This window comes from Ovis aries, chromosome 16 (genome assembly GCF_016772045.2).
Source record: "Ovis aries strain OAR_USU_Benz2616 breed Rambouillet chromosome 16, ARS-UI_Ramb_v3.0, whole genome shotgun sequence".
NCBI classification, from domain to species: domain Eukaryota; kingdom Metazoa; phylum Chordata; class Mammalia; order Artiodactyla; family Bovidae; genus Ovis; species Ovis aries.
The window spans coordinates 41766731-41786317 of NC_056069.1; the positions used below are offsets into that span (position 1 = coordinate 41766731).

Consider the following 19587-nt stretch of genomic DNA (forward strand, 5'->3'; position numbering starts at 1 on the left):
AAGATTCCCTGAAGGAGGGCATGGCAACCCACTCTTAACATTCTTGCTTGGAGAATTCCCATGGACAGAGGAGCCTGGTGGGATATAGTCCATGGAGTTGCAAAGAGTCAGACATGACTGAGCAACTAAGCACAACACAGCAGCTGCCCGGTGAAGCCACTATCCGGATGCAACACATAAGTGGCTTGAGGGAGGCTGGCAGCACATCTTCAGGAGGTGATGGGTCAGAACAGGCCTGGGGCGGGGGTGGGGTTCTGGGGTTAAAGACAGCCACTCAGGCCACGAAGGCTCAATGACACTCCCCCCTCAAACTCTCCACCAAAGGACCTTTCTCCAATTCGTGAATGTCTTACAAGCATCTTACAAAGATATACAACTTGCATCATCTAATTACACAGTTAATAAATCACCCTTGGGGAGAGAAGAAAGCCATACAGTGTTCCTTGGAACACAGCACACAGCCACCATGCACGCATGGGGATGGATGGTAATCTGCCCCCGCCCTCTCCATGCCAAGCGGGGCCCAGGCCACAGGCAGGCATCATCTGGTGTGCATGGGACCTAGGAGACCCACAGATGACCCCTCATAGGGCCACAGCTTCAGCAGCGCCCCGCTTCCCAGAGACACAGATCTCCCCTATACCCCTCCCCTGAGCTGTCTCCCCTTCACTTCACAGCCTGGCAGTTACTCTGGGCTCCCAGAAGACCCAATATAGGACACTTGGAAGCTGAAGTTTGTCCTTTGAGATTCTCCCCCTTTTCCTCTCCTGGGGCACCTCCTCCCACAACCAAGTGTTAAATAGTTAAGCTACTGCCTGCGACTAAGATGGAGTGAAATAATTAAAGCTGAGTTTGGAAAATGCAGGCTTTTCTTTGGATTACTGTGGGCCTCTGCCTTGCTACCCAGGTGGCACAGTGGTAAAGAATCCCCCTGCCAATGCAGGAGATGCAACAGACGCAGATTTGATCCCTGGGTCGGGAAGATCCCCTGGAGCAGGAAATGGCAACCCACTTCAGTATTCATGCCTGGAAAATTCCATGGACAGAGGAGCCTGGCAGGCTACAGTCTGTTGGGTCGCAGAGTCAGACATGACCAAGCACACGTGTGCATGCGTGCGTGCGCGCACACACACACACTCTCTCTCTCTCTCTCTCTCTGAATTTGAGAAATGCAGACATCTCAGGCCCCAACCCAGGCTACTGCATGTGTGCATGCATGCTCGGTTGCTTCAGTCGTGTCTGACTCTTTCCAACACTATGAACTGTAGCCCACCTGGCGCCTTTGTTTATGGGATTCTCCAGGCAAGAATACTGGAGTGGGTTGCCATGCTCTTCTCCATGGGATCTTTGACACCCAGGGATTGAACCCACATCTCCTGAATTTCAGGACCTACTTGCATAAAAATCTGCATTTTATCAAGATCCCAGGTGATTTATAGGTTAGAACATACCCTACAGTCCTGGGTTAATAGTTGTTTCCTAGTAAATGAAGATCTAAATAAAGATCAAATGGTTACTTTAAGACAGCTTTTTTCCCTTTTCTTTCTTCCTTTCTTTTTTAAAAATATTTTTGAACCATGGGCCTCTGTCTGGTGAAGTCTCAAAATGATATTTTTAAATACATAAAATACCTAGGGTTACAAAGAAAACCAACTATGTTGAAATACAATAGCCTAAATATTTTTAAATGTATACTATCAAACTCATGTGCTTTTTTATTAAGAGGTTAGGGATATCTATTAACAAATTAATTAACTGATTTTCAAAGTAGTAGTGAGTGAGTTGATATCAAAAGATACCCACCCACAAATAATGTGTACCATTTCTACCGGTGACAAAGACATGAGGACTGCAAATACTACTGTGCTTTACTGCCTGCATCCTTTATTGAGGGAAAACATGACGTCTGAACTAGAGTTTAATGACAACAAGCATTTAACTTTCTTCCCTTCCAGGCTTACTGTCCCCTGCTCCCCCTGAAATCTATTCATAGAATCTAGGTTACTGAGGAAAGGACCTTACACAAAAGCAGTATAGAAAGATGTGCCCCGTGTCTGTGTTTCTGTTTGTCTGATCTTAGCTGGAGCACACGCAGGTCAATCACTTCCTTCTCTCATAGCTACTGCATTTGCCCTTCTGCCTTCTGTGAGCTGGCTTCCCCACAAGTTCCCACCGCAGAGCGAAACACTTCAATGTATAATAAGTACTTCTGATCAAATCCCTTAAGTTGGGATCTAAATATTTCTGAAAGAGACATGCCGGGCTCCACTGTGAATACCATTACACAGAGCCCCTAAAATAATCCCATTTTGTAGGAAGCTGCCTTCTTCATCTGCGTAGATACTTCCATACAAATGTGGATTTAATATAGGTTACGGATACTGAGTTCTGAAACATCTCCCCTGCTCTGCCAGGGAGCCCGGGGCAGCTCCCCGTCTTCTGGATCATGAGCACCTTTTCAGAGGAGTTTTCTTGCCAAGAATAAGCAACACTTCCCACAGCCATGTCAACTGTGGTTCTCAAAATAAGATCCATTTTCAGAAAAAGCCAACATCGATTTGTCTCTGAATTTCGAAATTGTGCATCTAAGTCAGCCATACCGCTCCATGGGCTATTTTCCCCTCATGCTAACCAAAATGCCGTGAAAGCAAAACAGGACCTCATGCAGCAGCCTTGGGGAGATCATTTGACACTTGGTTTGAACTCTCACAGAAAAGCTGCCACTATACAACGAGGCATTTCTCTAACAAAAATAGCTCGTGTGAGTGTCTGAACCACAATGCTTACAAAAGAGAAGACAGACCTACACATTTGAGACACAGTCTTACATAAAGATTTATGCTCAGAAACAGCTGTGTTTCCAGGTTCATGTGATCACCATGAATTAACTTTTAACTCTGACTTGCAACCCTTCACACACAGTCACTCATACTTAGCCTTTCTTTAATAGGTTTGCTCAGGGCTTCCCTGGTGGTAAAGAATCTGCCTGCCAAGCAGGAGACGTGCGTTTGATCCCCAGGTCAGGAAGATCTCCTGGAAAAGGAAATGGCAACCTACACCAGTATCCTTGCCTGGGAAATGCCATGGACAGAGGAGCCTAGCGAGCTAGGCTCCACAGGGTCACAAAGAGCTGGGCACGACTGAGTGACTACGCAACAACAGGTTTGCTCATCTGAAAAAAGATGGCTAAACCTTGCATTTTGAATGTCCCAATATGAGTTAGTTGCATCATCCTAATCTAGTTTCCCACCCATCCTGATTCAGGAGCTCATAATCAAAAATAAGTAATGGAAGAAAAGAAAATAGTACAGAAGCAGAGGAAACCTCACAGATTAGAGTCAACCTGTGGATAGTAAGAGTCTATCATTGTAAATCATATCAGGATAAAAATCGATTTTAAAAAATCAGTACTGTATCATTCACTGTCACGTAGCTTAGAAAGGTTCGACATCTCAGCTTGGAGACTGCTTAGGTTTGGGAGTAACCTGGAGGCTGCTGCTGGAGTAGATGAACTCATAGTTAAAAAAGATTAAAACTGATAATAGATCCTCTCTCCATTCTGAAATCCCAATGACAACAAATGTAATTAATTAAGCCACAGAAATGACTCATGTTTCTCCCAGTGAGAGTTTAAAATGACTCCACTCACTTTTAAGATGAGGTTGTTAAACTGTTGTTACCATAAGAAACTCATTAAGAATGTCTAGTTAGCCACAGGCACAGAACACCTAACGCCTCAGCATTTTGCAAATGGCAAGATTTCTGCCACACAAAATTTGGCCGGGCCACAAGGACCCCAGCGAAATCCTCACGCACTGAGACGTCCCCAGGTCCATTTCTCAGTTTCAGGTTTCCATTCTCTTTTTAACATTCTTTGACTCACTTGAGGGAGAAACCGAAGTCAAGCAAGTTCGAGCCTGTAAAAAGGATTGTGCAAAAGACTCAGCTTTACAAACCCAAACTGCACCCTTCATTTCTGCCACCTTCTTCCCTGCAGTGCTCAGAAGTAATTTTCTGTTTCCCCCTCCAGGTCTTTATTGCACCCCTGCCAAAACTGTCTTGCATCTGCTACAATAAAATACCTGTGATGCTTTTCAAAGCCAGCAGCTTCCTGCCAACAGTCAACCCTCTACCCCACAGGCAGCTGTCTGAGAACTTCAGGCAAAGTGTTGCAAGCTGAATGTGACGGAATTGGCAAGTTCAAGGTGGGATTCCTTGGAAGACAGACCTTCCTCTTACTGATAGAACTGGCCAGCAGGAGAAAATAGGATTCTTTTGCCAAAGGGGCAGAAACGGGAGTAGAAGGCAAGACGAAAGGGTTGCTGCGCCATCCAGAGCACCATGATAAATCCTGAGATTCATGACATTTATAAGGTCAAGTATGGGGCCTGTGAATTCCTTCCCTTTTCCCCCTGGCATGGGTGCTTCCATTCATGTTCTGCTTTGGGTACGATTCTAAATTGTTCCTTGCAGGACTACTATATATATGTGTGTGTGTGTGTGTGTGTGTGTATATATATATATATATATTTTTTTTTTTTTTTTTGGTAGGGGGAGAGAAGACAGCTGGTAAGAATGTTTAAGTTTTTGTTAAAAGGGGAAGGCTTGACATAACAAATTGTATAAAACAGGAGGCGATCTATCTACCATTCAATCCTACACTTGCTGGATTAAGGAGTCTCACTGAAACAGGCGGGCGGGGGGTGCTTTTCACCAAACTTATTCCCAAGGGCCACTATCACCTTTCCTTAGACTTGCTCTATTCTGTCAATTTTTAACATGGTTTCCATCTTTAAATTTGGGAAGAAAAACAGTGCGGAAGCTAGAAAGGCAAAGACGGTCCAAGAAAGTCTTGTATTAAGACTGCATGATAGGTCCCAAACCTCAAAACTACCAAAAATCTAAACAAGCGGGTGAGCTCTTTTACCAAAGGTGTTACTTTGGATCCTTCTAAGTGCAGAGTTCTTCTGGTGCATGTAAGAGAGAGCTGTATTGCTTCTTCTGGAGAAGGAAATGGCAACTCACTCCAGAATTCTTGCCTGTAAAATCCCATGGACAGAAGAGCCGGGTGGGCTACAGTCCACGGTGTCAGAAGAGTCAGACACGACTAAGCAACTAAACCACCCCCGCTGCTTCTTCAGAGAGAGATTAAAAAACGGGGAGAATCTAGCATCCAGGGTCACTGATGGGGCCTGACTCACTGCACAGGGACCTCATATCTGGAGTGAGACTGAGCCCAGGCCCTGCCCCACTTGAGGCCATCTGTAGAGCCGTGGTGTGGCTGCACACCCATGCACACCTGGATGGAACAAATCGAGGGCCCTGGGTCAGACACGCCCACAGGGAGAGGCACACTCAGCCCGCTCCTCTGCTGAACGGGGCCATGGAGAAGAGGCAGAGAGGCTGTCGGGACCTTCAGGGTGGAAGACAGTTTATGCTACACTTCCTAGACATCCCTGCAGGGAACGTATAGAAATCAGGTTTGGAACTGAGAGGGTGCCTTGCCTACAGAAGTTCTTAAGGAGTTCTTAAAGTGTTGTTTAGTCACTAAGTTGCGTCTGGTTTCTTTTGTGACTCCACGGACTGTAGCCCTCCAGGCTCCTCTGTCCATGGGATTTCTCAGGCAAGAATACTGGAGTGGGTTGCCCTTTCCTACTCCAGGGGCTCTTTCCAATCTAGGGATCGAACCTGGAACTCTTGCACTGGAGGTAGACTCTTTACCACTAAGCCACCAGGGAAGCCCTTTTAACTTGTATGTGAATACAAAGCCACACAAAGCGATCCCCGACAGCCACTGAGATGTGAATTTGACTCCCTCCCACTGACATGATTATTAGTTCTCTAACTCAGAATCATAACTTCTATTTGCTTAGCCGTTCCTCCCCTTTAGGTCTACACACTTTTGCACACATATGTACACATCTAGCTTGGTCTTTTATTCCATTCACCATCAGGACAAAGCTTATGAGCTGAGGTCAGATTCTGGCTCTGTCCAGAGAGCCGAAGGGAGCAGTGAATGGGCCAAGGTTGAGCCAAAGCACTTTGTCCTCCCAACACGCTATAAAAGAGGGGGCTAACTAAGGGCTGCTCATAGCTTGTGCTACACTTCAGCTTCTGATCAGACTTTGTCTGTCTCTTGAGGGGCCAGTTTGCTGCTGGGGTCGGAAGTGCAAAGGTCCCTCTCACTGCCTCTAGTCTCTGAGCTGCATACCATTAACTCATGCAGATGCCTCCTGAGAAACCAACGCTGACCCTTCACCCTCAGAGCCTGCTTCACTGAGTCTGGCCACACAGACCATGCCGTCAAGGGCCAATGTGATCAATTCCCTCAGGTGTTGTGATTCCTGATTAACTGCCCTTCGCTTGGAGAGCCCAGGCCTCCGTTTGGTTGGCTTCCAGTTGAGTTTCAGCAGTTACGCAAATCAGATTTCTGACTGTGTCTGAAATTCTGGTGCATACAGGAATAGCAGGTTGCTTAATCTCTAAATTCAGAGCCAACCCCCTTTCTAAATACAGACAAAGGTACAGCCTGGCTCCCGTGGTAGGTTAAAGGACCCACCCTCGCCCGCTCTGACAACCTGACTTATCAAGTGTATTGCCGCCATCTTGGTTTCTAGGTTTCAACTCCCATGAGGCACCGTATGTACACATTTTCATCCTTTTCTACTTGTTTTCATTCTGTAAAACTCAGCCCTACCCCTATTCTTCTCTACTGACAGCATCAAATTTCCAAATACAGGAGGCTAGATGACTGCAATGTCCTGAAGGAAAAAAAAAAAATTATATCAGCCTTTGTGTTTTTCTTCTTAAACTACAATCTTCTTGTGAAAAACTTTCCTTTGTTTCTGCAATCCACAGTAAGCTACTTACAAAAGTCAGCTACACATCCAGGCCTGCACTTTTGACACAAGTTAAAACATGAGCAAGGTCACTAGATTTTCCTCTTATTAGAAATGACATTAATAATGAAATCCCATGCTGGGTCAATGAGAATCGCATGTTCAGGGGTCAGCTTAGCTGGCTGAAAGTAAGCGTTTTTATAGCCAATAAGGAAACACTTCTAAATATGAGAAAACATGGTATTCACTTATTTATTTTACATAAAACATCTTTTTCTTCCCCTCAAAGTGACACCACCAAACAACTCAGATTGTACCTGTCTGGCCCAGCAATCAAGTCTGCAAAAGCGGGGAAAGGAAATGAATCATTTTTGAGTGAGATAGCAGGGTTCTGGTTCCCGCCTCAGGTTCTTTCAGTGGCATGTCTGCCCACGTGGTGGGTCTCGTGGGTACCTACATCAGTGGGTTCCCCAGTGAGGGGAGAGGGTGAAAATCCAACTGCAGACATAGTTTGCCTGACATTTCTTTCCTAATGTTTGGATCCTGCAGAAAATCTTCAACTTCCTGGCTCCTGAATCTCCCCTTTTGGAGGCAGTCATACCATCTAACACAGACTGAGACAGTAAAATCAGTTTCCAAAATGAACAGCTCATCTGAACTGCCAAAGATGTAATAAGCTGATCAACCCACTGGTCACACTGATCCTGAGTGATGCCAACTGAGGTTGGCAGACATCTCCCTCGTTGGAAAAGACCCTGATGCTGGGAAAGATTGAGGGCAGGAGGAGAAGGGGACAACAGAGGATGAAATGGATGGAGGGCATCACAGACTCAATGGACATGAGTTTGAGCAAGCTGTGGGAGATGGTGAAGGACAGGGAAGCCTGGCGTGCTGCAGTCCACGGGGTCGCAAAGAGCCAGTTGACTCAGCAACTGAACAACAGTCAACAGTCCATATTTTAGGCTTTGAAGGCCACATCTGTCTCAGTCCTGTATTTTTTATCTCTTGTATTTTTACTTCATCCTGTATTTTTTATGTTCTGTTTCCTTGAAAATAGAAACCGCATTCTTAGCTCTGGAGCCATTCAAAAGCAGGCTGGAGAAGGCTGGATTTGGCCCACAGGCCACAGTGTACTGCTCTGACTGCTTCCAGAATGGACCCTGGGAAGGAGTCTGCCTGCTTGCCTGACTTGTCTTCAGTTCAGTCGCTCAGTCGTGCCCAACTCTTTGTGAGCCCATGAATCCCAGCATGCCAGGCTTCCCTGTCCATCACCAACTCCAAGAGTTCACTCAGACTCACATCCATCGAGTCCGTGATGCCATCCAGCCATCTCATCCTCTGTTGTCCCCTTCTCCTCCTGCCCTCAATCCCTCCCAGCATCAGAGTCTTTTCCAATGAGTCAACTCTTCGCATGAGGAAGCCGAAGTACTGCAGTTTCAGCTTTAGCATCATTCCTTCCAAGGAAATCCCAGGGCTGATCTCCTTCAGAATGGACTGGTTGGATCTCCTTGCAGTCCAAGGGACTCTCAAGAGTCTTCTCCAACACCACAGTTCAAAAGCATCAATTCTTCAGCGCTCAGCCTTCTTCACAGTCCAACTCTCACATCCATACATGACCACAGGAAAATCATAGCCTTGACTAGACGGACCTTAGTCGGCAAAGTAATGTCTCTGCTTTTGAATATACTATCTAGGTTGGCCATAACTTTCCTTCCAAGGAGTAAGCGTCTTTTAATTTCATGGCTGCAATCACCATCTGCAGTGATTTTGGAGCCCAAAAAAATAAAGTCTGACACTGGTTCCACTGTTTCCCCGTCTATTTGCCATGAAATGATGGGACTAGATGCCATGATCTTCGTTTTCTGAATGTTGCGTTTTAAGCCAACTTTTAAACTCTCTTCTTTCACTTTCATCAAGAGACTCTTTAGTTCTTCTCTTTCTGCCGTAAGTGTGGTGTCATCTGCATATCTGAGGTTATTGATATTTCTCCCGGCAATCTTGATTCCAGCTTGTGCTTCTTCCAGCCCAGCGTTTCTCATGATGTACTCTGCATAGAAGTTAAATAAGCAGGGTGACAATATACAGCCTTGACATACTCCTTTTCCTATTTGGAACCAGTCTGTTGTTCCACGTCCAGTTCTTGACCTGCATATAGATTTGCTTCCTTGTTGCTTCTTGACCTGCATATAGATTTCTCAAGAGGCAGGTCAGGTGGTCTGGTATTCCTATCTCTCTCAGAATTTTCCACAGTTTATTGTGATCCACACAGTCAAAGGCTTTGGCATGGTCAATAAAGCAGAAATCGATGTTTTTCTGGAACTCTCTTGCTTCTTCCATGATCCAGCAGATGTTGGCAATTTGATCTCTGGTTCTTCTGCCTTTTCTAAAACCAGCTTGAACATCAGGAAGTTCACGGTTCACGTATTGCTGAAGTCTGGCTTGGAGAATTTTGAGCATTACTAGTTTACTAGCGTGTGAGATGAGTGCAATTGTGCAGTAGTTTGAGCATTCTTTGGGATTGGAATGAAAACTGACCTTTTCCAGTCCTGTGGCCACTGCTGAGTTTTCCAAATTTGCTGGCAAATAGCACCTGGGACAGACTGGTGTGAAGGACGGGGAACTAATGGGACTCATCCAAAGGTAGATGGTAGCAAGAGTAGGTGGAGGTGGAGAGGTCCTCTGGTCCTAAAGACCACAGGAGTGCCATTCCCCCACCCATAAATAGGTCTAGTTATGGAAGGCTGAAAAGTCAGAGATAAGGTTTGGGCTTGCCTTGACTAAACACAGCCATCTCCCGGCCCTCCAGGCCTAAAATGCAAAGCCACAAGGCTTGGCCACCACAGCTTGAAGACAACAGTCAGCTAGTGAGTGGTTACCAAAGCAGCGCTCACATTTGCCTTCCCAGTCACACCCCTGCAGCTAGCAGGGCATTCTCGAAAACTCTGAGGGTGTTGAACTTATTTGGCTGGAGTACAGTTCTCTGCCTAATTCTGACACTCCTGTCATGCTGACCACACATGCCACTTCCGACCTACCCCAGCTCAATTTCGTGACACTCTGACCACTTTATTGTGGGGAAAATCTAGGTCCAATTATCCAGGCACCAACCAGAAGCAAAGCCTGGAAACGGTTCAGAAGCCCAGGCTTGTGATGGCCTTTTTTTTTTTCTGTTCTACTTCCTTATCACAAGCCCCAACGATGGAAAGGATGCTCTGAGATTCAGCTACAACCGCAGGAGCCACAAATCAGTGCTTAAATTATCCTTGCATGTGGCTGCCACCCTTGGCCCTCCCTGTTTATTTTCTGCTCCCGAGTATGAACACGGCACAGTGATAATTTCCAGCCCTCTCCCCGATCACATCACCACCCCCCCCATCACTGCTGCCCCCATACAAATATTCAGGATCCACACTTTCCTCTCACCATTCTTTCCAATTCCCTGATTGAGAAGCAGAAGCAGCCCGCCTTAATGGAGAAAACATTAGTGCATTCAGGCTTCGCTCTGGACCCCAGTCAATTTCTGGACATTTCACAGCTGTTATACATCCACCTCCTTTCTTACAAAAGCTAGTAAAAACTAGCAAGCACCTTGTTAGTGCTGAGATATGAAAACACAGCAACCATCAAGCCGGCAAATCAGTTTCTGGTTGGCTATCTTTAAAGTATTTGTTCTAAAACAGTGTCTGTGGCTCGTTGATTCTCCGTCAATTTTTAAATCACTTTTAACCTAAATGCTGTATGATTTAGGGGGGCAATTTTTTTTTTAGGCAGCCCCTACAACATAGCTGTCACTTGTTCATCACACTAGTAACTGAGGAAATCTCTGGCTTGGGCATTCATTCAGGCTCCAAGCCTGTTTCTTATGTCAATATTATCTTCTCATTTCTCATACACTTAAAAAAAAACAACAACAACAAAGAAACCTTGGAAGACGTGTAAGTTGTGTTCAGGGAGAAAATGAGACTCTCCTGGCCGCTCAGGTCTCACAAGCCGCCTACCTGCTTCAGGAACTGATCAGGTGAGCGTTCTCCGCTGTCTTTCACAGCCGTTAACACAGGACAGACTCCAAAGTGTGGTTCGCTTCATTTCCCTCTTCCATTCAGTTCTTTAAAGTCCTGGGTTATTAACTATCAACGAACATGAGAACCCTGCCAGTGCATGCTCCGACTTCCTGCCAAGTCCCCATACTCTGCGGAGCTCAGGAGTATGAGCTCGCTCTTTCTGTGTCTCTCTCCCCTCCCTCCTCCTCTCAGCTTCACCTCCTGAGTGTGACGGCCCCACCCACAGCACTCAGATCATTTTTCATTTATGAGTGCATCCTGCTAAACTGCGTTTGCAAGAGGACAAACCAACCCTTGCCCGGCCAGCATCACGGAACCAGGATGCTGGAACCAGGCTTTGGTTTTCTGGGACTATGGGGGCATTCAATCCTGGTGGAGGTTACCCGCGCCTTCCTTCTGGAGGTTGTCTGTGGATCAGTTCTTCCACCAGCAAAGGACGCACATCTTGGTGATGGAGTTAAAATGGCTTTGTTCAATGTACACCACCGCCACTCACTGAGGAGGGTATACGATTTCAGGCCTAAGACAACCAGAAATACACCGAGATGTGTATTTCACGTGCTCCCCAAGTGTGAAGCCACCATAAGGGGTCAAGAAGCTTTCCACTCAGTCACCTAAGGGTTCACAACAAACAACGTATTTTACTTTGCATTTTCTTTCTTTGTTAAAAATTATTTATTTTTAATTGGAGAATAAGGGTTTTACAATATTGCATTGGTTTCTGCCATATATCAACACGAATCGGCTATAGGTATACGCATGCCCCTCCCTCATGAACCTCCCCTTCCACCTCCCATCCCATCTCACCCCTCTAGGTTGTCACGGAGCATCAGATGTAAGCTCCCTGCATCATACAGAAAATTTCCACCAGCCCTCTAATTTTCAGTGCTACTCTCTCAATTCTTCCCACCTTCTCCTTCCCTCCCTGTGTCTACAAGTCTACTTTGCATGGGCTTCCCTTATAGCTCAGCTGGTAAAGAATCTGCCTGCAATGCAGGAGACCTGGGTTCAATCCCTGGGTTGGGAAGATCCCCTGGAGAAGGGAAAGGCTACCCACTCCAGTATTCTGGCCTAAAGAATTCATGGACTCTATAGTCAGACACAACTGAGAGACTTTCATTTTCACTTTCTCCTTCCCTCCCTGTGTCTACAAGTCTACTTTGCATTTTCTATCAAAGGGCCAGTTCTTATGTATTCAAATGGGAATAAAAATCAAAACTTTAAATAATTTTCCCATCATGACCTCAAGACTACAATTTTCCTAACCCAACAGTACTTCCTTCTTCTATCCCAGGACACCACCAGCAAAACCAGAGATTATCAACCAGCCCTAGAGACTGAATTTTATAGAAACAATTGGATTTTACTAAGGAGACAGAATTAAAAGAAACCAGGTTTCCATGCATAAATCAGGACTTCCACTATGTGTAAAATTCACCTTGTTCTGCAACTAGAGCAAGAGAGTCTTTCATGATCCATCAACCAAAGGCAGAGTTCTCTAAAACCCTACAGTCATCATGGCAGGTACGAAAATTCACAAACTGTTTAAATGGGAATAATGTTACCAAAATGCCGACCATTCTTTAGAATCCAGGCTTGTTGGCAATAAAAGAGCAAATGTTGTCTGCTTGTTGCAATCCCTGTCCGGTCATGTGTCTAGAAAACCCAGGAGGACTGCTGAGTTTTAGGATAATTTGATTTTAATCTATTCATTCTTTTTAGAGTTTTATCCACTATGGATTTCCCCCGCAAGGAACCCCAGACTATCACGCTGCTGCTTCTGCTGCTGCTAAGTCACTTCAGTCGTGTCTGACTCTGTGTGACCCCACAGACGGCAGCCCACCAGGCTACCCCTTCCCTGGGATTCTCCAGGCAAGAACACTGGAGTGGGGTGCCATTTCCTTCTCCAGTGCATGAAAGTGAAAGTGAAGTTGCTCAGTCATGCCCAACTCTTAGCGACCCCATGGACTGCAGCCTACCAGGCTCCTTCGTCCATGGGATTTTCTAGGCAAGAGTACTGGGGTGGGGTGCCATTGACTGTCATGAGCTTGTCCCAAATACCATAGGAGGAAGTTCTTCATTCTTCAAAATTGTTTTTTAAGTGTTTCATATATTTTAAAAAATGATGACTGACTGTCCCAGTCTGGTTTTCTGTTTGTTGCTTTGTTTTGTTGTTTTTTTATAATAAGATGGTTAAAAATGTCTCCTAGAAAGAAAATGCTATATATTTCTGCACACACTCCAGTCAGCTTCCAGTCATCCGAACACCTTAATACCACATCCACGGGGGAAAAAAAATAAGCCATCTGCCTTTTACAGGTGAGAAAAAGAAAAGTAAGATAAAAAGTCACGGATGTATACATGATGTTTCACTGGTGGGGCAGAGAAAACTGACAGGAGGATTAGCACCGTGTCTCCAAACCCAAACAGGGAATCTAGGACCAGTCTGAATTTTCACATGCAGTCCAGGGGCCAGAGAGTTGACCATCCAGGTGACCACTTGGGACTTACCTTCCTCGTTCAAGGCAAGTAGACATGCTCTGAGTTTAGCTGAGGAGAATAAAATCTGTTCTTAAAAAAAACGTTTTTAAAGAAGTTGGGGGAAGAAAGGACATTAAAATTTTCTTGGCCTGTGACCAAGCTACAGTCTTAACAAAAGGTAAATTTTGCTTATAGAGTATTCTCTTCAGTATTAGTTTGTGACATGTGCCAAAAATCTATGGTGGAACCAGTCATTCCACCTTTCTTTTGTCCTATTTTCTCAGCAAGTACGGATAATATACCACGCAATTTTGCTTTACAGGGAAATGCAACTACATTTACTCATAAAATGAGCCATGTAGCATGTACTAGAATGCAGCAAGTACACAAGCCATCAGAAACATCCAGCCATCCAAAATTTCAGGGCAGATGAGTTTTTGGTCAAACTGTCCATGTTAAGAGTCTGGAGCTCAGGAATTCTCTGGTGGGACAGTGGTTAGGTCCACTGCTGAGGACCTGTGTTCAATCTCTGATTGGGGATCTAAGATTCCACAAGCCTCAAAGCATAGCCAAATGAAATAAAACAATCGACTTCTGATGTCTGTTAAAGAAAAAAAAAGCATTAAAAAAAGAAGAATCCAGAGCCTGGCTTCCATCTCACCCACCATGGTTCCTGGGTTTAGAAGACCACTATGCCCTCCCCTTTTATGACCTGGGAGGAGCCCCATCGATTATTTAGTTGTACTTTCTCATTGGTGCGGATGTGGAGAAAGAGGACCCAAGAGACAAGGGAACTTGCCAAGGTCAGGGCACATTAGTGAAAACACTGAGACTGAACATAGATCTTTCGGATTCAAACTCTAGGACAGAGCTGGCTGGACAAAAATGACAGGCATGGGCTCAGCGATGCCTGTCCAGCTGGTAACAAAGTCCATCATGAGGGGACACACTCCCATGAGCCAAAGCAGAAGAGTCACAAATGAAGTATCAGAAGTGATTCCCCAGCAGAGAAAAGGATCCACAATACCACAAAAGCCTATGGACACTTCTGGGTACATACCCCAAAGAATCGGAAGCAAGACACAAAGGGCTATTTGGACAATCACATTCATAGCAGCCGCGCCTAAAAGGTGGAAGCAGCCCAAGGGTTCAATGATGAATGAACAGGAAAAAAAAAAAAAGTGTTACATACATAGAACAGAATATTATCGAGCTTTAAAAAGGATGGAAACTCCGACATACAACAGAGATGAACGAGGAGGACATTATGCTCAGTGAAATAGACCAGTCACAAAAAGACATATTATATGAGATACCGAGAGAAGTCAGATTCACCCAGACAGAAGGCAAAATGGTGGCCCAGGGATGGCGGTGAGGGGAGAATGGGCAGTTACTATTTAATGGGCAGTTTCAGTCGCAAAATGAAAGATGTTCTGGAGATGACAGGGATTTACACAACAATATGAATATACCTTATACCACAGAACTATACACTGAAAAATGGCTAACACTTTTCCATTAAAACTTTATAATTTAGCCCAGATTTATATCACTTAAATTTTACGTCCCTTGGCATCTGCAGGTGACCAGTTCCAGGACTCACCATAGATACCAAAATCCACATACACTCAGGTTGGCCACACTTACCCAGGTTGGCCCTCATATCCATGGATTTTGCATCCACAGATTCAACCAACCTCTGATCATAAACATAAGTAGTGTATGTATCAAAAGAACCTCACATAACTGGACCCACGTGGTTCAAACCCACATTGTTCAAGCATCAACTGTATTTTGAAAAAGCCGGTGGAATTTGAATTTTCTTTACAATTTCCCGTTGGTCAGTCCTAAGGCTATCAGGCCTCATATTATTGAAGCCACAGAGTAAAAGGCTACCACTTGCCAAAATTCATAAATGACTGGCAAACACAGAAAGCCCTCAAGTTTCCTTCTCTTTTTCCCATCCCCCAGTCAAAAATAGTTCACAGAGAATTATGAAAGCCAACAGGTACTCAGTTTGTCTCCATGACCTGTGATGGGAGATGATAAGTGATGCTGATGGGAACACCCTGCCACTTGTGCAAGCAGGGACAGCTATGACCTGGCAACTCAGAGAAGCAGTTCCCTTCCAACTTCCATTATCAACGCGGAGGTTTCACAAACACCGAAAGTCAAGCTCTGTGCAGCCATAACCCTTTCATCTCCTCCACAAAGCCCTCTTAAGAGCTCACATACCCTTTCACCTTACTCCACTTCAGCAGCATATACAGATGCCATCATGCTTTTTTTTTTGGTCCTTAATTACATACAGAACTGATTTTAAGCTGTTAAATGTGTCTAACGAGACCCTACATTGCTGGTGGACAGAGCTTCCGAGCCCTCTGACCCATCACTTCTCAGCCTTCATCCTTGACCTCTCTCCTCCCTCCTGGAGGGCCAGGGTAGCTGAAGAAGCACCAGTATTTCTCTTTTCCTCTTCCCTGGCTTATCCCTTCTACACCTATGACAATAACAACCAAGGAAGAGCCGCCTACTCCTCAACCTCCATCTCTGTTCAGAGTTTCAGACCCAGATCTCTGCCTGCCTCCTGCCCAGCTCCAACGAGATGTCTTTCAGGCATCTCAAACTCAGCAGGGCCTGAAATAAAACCCATCATGTTCTCTGTCACCTGTTTCCTTCTCGTATACTTCCTCTTTTCATTAATGTCAATCCCCACTCACTCAAGAACTCTTGAGAGGGTCTTGAACAGCAAGGAGATCAAGACAGTTAATCTGTTAGGGGAAGCACCCTGATTGAAACCACCCACCCTGGCCAGGCACCATAGTAACTATTTGCAAGAGTTGTTTCAGGACAGGAGGTCCTGCTAAGGAACAGGGAACTAATAAGCCTCCACCAACCAGAAGAGTTCGGGAAAGGTGGAAGGGAGACACCACCTGTCTGACCACCTCCCAGAATCCTTCTCTCTGGCATTCATCTTGGCTGAACAAGGTGTGCACCACCAGGAAGGACTCTGAGTCAGAATGATTGGCTAAGGACAACCCAGAAACTAATCCTATCACTTGACTGCAAGCCACGTGACAGAGCTGTTCTCCTGGGTTCCCTTACCCTACTGCTCTCCACCCGGGGTGCCCTTTCTCAATAAAATCTCTTGCTTTGTCAGCAAATGTGTCTCCTCGGACAATTCATTTCCGATTGTTAGACAAGAGCCCAGTTTCGGGCTCTGGAAGGGGTTCCCCTTCCTGCCACAAATCCTCAAGGAAATCAACCCTGTATATTCATTAGAAGGAGTAATGCTGAAGCTCCAATACTCTGGCCACCTGATTCAAAGAGCTGACTCACTGGAAGAGACTCTGATGCTGGGCAAGATTACAGGCAAAAGGAAAAGGGGGTGGCAGATGATGAGATGGTTAGATAACATCACTGACTCAGTGGATATGAGTCTTAGCAAACTCTGGGAGATGGTGAAGGACACGGAAATCTGGCGTGCTGCAGTCCATGGGGTTGCAAAGAGTTGGATATGACTTAGTGACTGAACATCTGCAAAAGTCACTCAAGCACAGATGAATCATTCTCAATTCCTCTCACATTTGGTGGTGAGATCCTCTACCTCTTAAATCTTTTCCCTGTGCCTGGCTTTTACCTGGCTTTGACTCCAACTACTCTCCCTTCTTCAGCTGATCCCTTCAATCTAATGTAATCTTATGTATTTACCATTGGATGCACACTGAGACATCCAATGGTAAACACATAAGAGCGGCTTGATAATTCCTCATTGTTCTCATAAATTCTCATGCCCAAAGAATAAAGCCATTCTTGATCTCCCTCCAATGACTACATCAGGAAACATGTTAGCTGCTGCTCTTTTTCGTGTATCTATGTTTGCACATAAACCAGTGCCTTTCCCCTACAGGGAGGAGGAGGGGCTGTTACTGGCATCTAGTGGGTAGAGGCCAGAGTTGCTGCCAAACACCCAACGATGCATTAGACACCCCTCTTCAACAAACAACAAATCATACAGGTTCTTAAAGCCTTATATTATACTGTTCATTGTTATGATGATGGCTTCCCATTCTAGGGACTGCAAGCACAAAAGTTGTCAGGGTGCATTAAACTGAAAGAGAAAAGCAGGTTAGGCAAAAGGTGTGTCCTTCCTAAAGCATTCAGATTCAAAATTCCAAAAACTCTGAGCTGAATCCTGCAGCAAAGGGGTGGGTTCACAGCTTCTCAGAAGCTTCTGAGCAGGGGTGGGGGATGTTCACCTTGCTGGCACTGGTTTCCTTATAACTACTGGATCAATGTTTATTGAAAAGTTCCCTCTTATATTTCCCTTCAAAACCTGGCATGCTCCCAGGTTCCAGTAAACAAATGGAAAAACAGGACAAAACTCTCAACTCATATCCTTAACACAGTCTCACTGTCCTTTTGAATTTTCCCCTCAAGGATTTTTTCTTCATATTCTTTCTAATAACTTTAGCTTAAAAAAAAAAAAAAACTCTATAAAGTATCAGTTTGAGGAGATATCCTGTGAAGGAGGACTCTCTTGTCAAATAAGTTATAGAAATTTGTATACCAGCTCTCCTTCTAACTGGTGTGTCCAAATCTTATGTTATCTACCAGTTCTCATTCTTGTCTTTTTATAACATAGCTTACTCATCAATAACAGGTACTTTAAGGACTTTTTGAAAAACTTTCAGGCCTTCTCCTTGGCCCTCCTTCGGTATAAGCCATTTTTTTTGGTTTAATCTTTCCTTTGTGTGCAGAAAAGTGGTAACTCCCCCTAACTCAGTCCCCATCTTTCAGGGGCTGGGACCCTTTTCTCTTTCTCAGAGCTGGTCTCCACATCTAAGTGAACATGGGTACGCTGAAATTGCCCAGTGTTCTTTAGGAGTGAACTGCCCTGTGTAAGGATGGATCAATGCCAAGGGAGTTCACATTGGGATAAGAAACTGTAATGGAACAGGAAGAGCACAGGTGGGGAACAGGAAGTAAGTACAAGGTGGGGAACAGGAAGTACACGGATGAGTCCCAGGACCTGGTTCCTGGACAAGGACAGCTGTCTCTTAGGGCTACTGGTCATCTCAGGTCAACTTTTCAGAATCAAGGCCCATTAATGAGGATTAGGTCAGTCCATGAAAAAAAATACACATGTTTCTTCTGGACATAGATGGAGAAAAGGATCAATCACTTCAGGGCAAAGAAAACCTAACTTCAGAGGAGCAGAAAGCCTTTATGACTTACATAAATGACCAAATCCCCCAGAGAAACAGAGAAGGCGATGGCATCCCACTCCAGTACTCTTGCCTGGAAAATCCCATGGACGGAGGAGCCTGGTAGGCTCCAGTCCATGGGGTCGTGAAGAGTCGGACACGACTGAGTGACGTCACTTTCACTTTTCACTTTTATGCATTGGAGAAGGAAATGGCAACCCACTCCAGTGTTCTTGCCTGGAGAATCCCAGGGATGGAGGAGCCTGGTGGGCTGCTGTCTATGGTGTCGCACAGAGTCGGACATGACTGAAGCGACTTAGCAGCAGCAGGAGAAGCCCAGAGAAGTCTGGAACAGTGCATGCCCTCACATCAAGGCATTTACACCTTCCTGGACTCTAGTGACCCACCAGCCAGCGGTCTTGGTTACCAGTTGAATCCAGCCCCATCACAACTTGAACGCACTCCTGTGAATCCTGCCCCAACTTGAGGAACTCCCTGGACCAGATCATGGAAGTCTGTGGTTACTCACACTCAGAGGGGCAGAGGGAACAACGCACTTCTTAGCCAATGTCACGGCCACCTGCAGCTGGAGATCTCTAACTCTTCTCCAGGCCGTGGCATGTCTAAGAAATCAATTTCAGGAGCATCCCTGCAGACAGTTCCCCAAAGCTTCAGTATATGGTCTTATTAGTGTCTATGAGATTAACTCTTAAAACCAGAATCAAAGAGTAATTAAGAAGAGCCTCCTGGAACTTCCCTGGTGGTCCTGCGGTTAAGAATCCACTTGCCAAAGCAGGGGACGTGGGTTTGATCCCTGCTCCAGTAAGATCTCACAAATCACGGGTCAACTAAGCCCACGTACTACAATTACTGAGGCCCTAGAGACCAAGCTTCACAAGAGAAGCCACCACAGTAAGAAGCCCATGCACTACTACAGAGTAGCCCCCCACTCAAAAGCCCGAGCACAGCAACAAAGACCCAGCACGGTCAAATGTAAGT

At 45.3% G+C, this 19587-nt stretch overlaps 1 protein-coding gene across 6 annotated transcripts in view; it reads right to left on the reverse strand.

The window, feature by feature from the left end:
- The window catches only part of PDZD2 (PDZ domain containing 2), a 410583-nt gene that overhangs the window by 138900 nt on the left and 252096 nt on the right, over window positions 1-19587 (reverse strand). The window contains exon 1 of one of the 6 annotated variants that reach the window (XM_027980142.2): window positions 10838-11032. The exons of the other annotated variants lie outside the window; for them this stretch is intronic. The gene's annotated coding sequence lies outside the window, so the exon portion shown is untranslated. Of the gene's footprint in view, window positions 1-10837; window positions 11033-19587 lie in introns of those variants that run through there. 6 annotated transcript variants of the gene reach the window in all.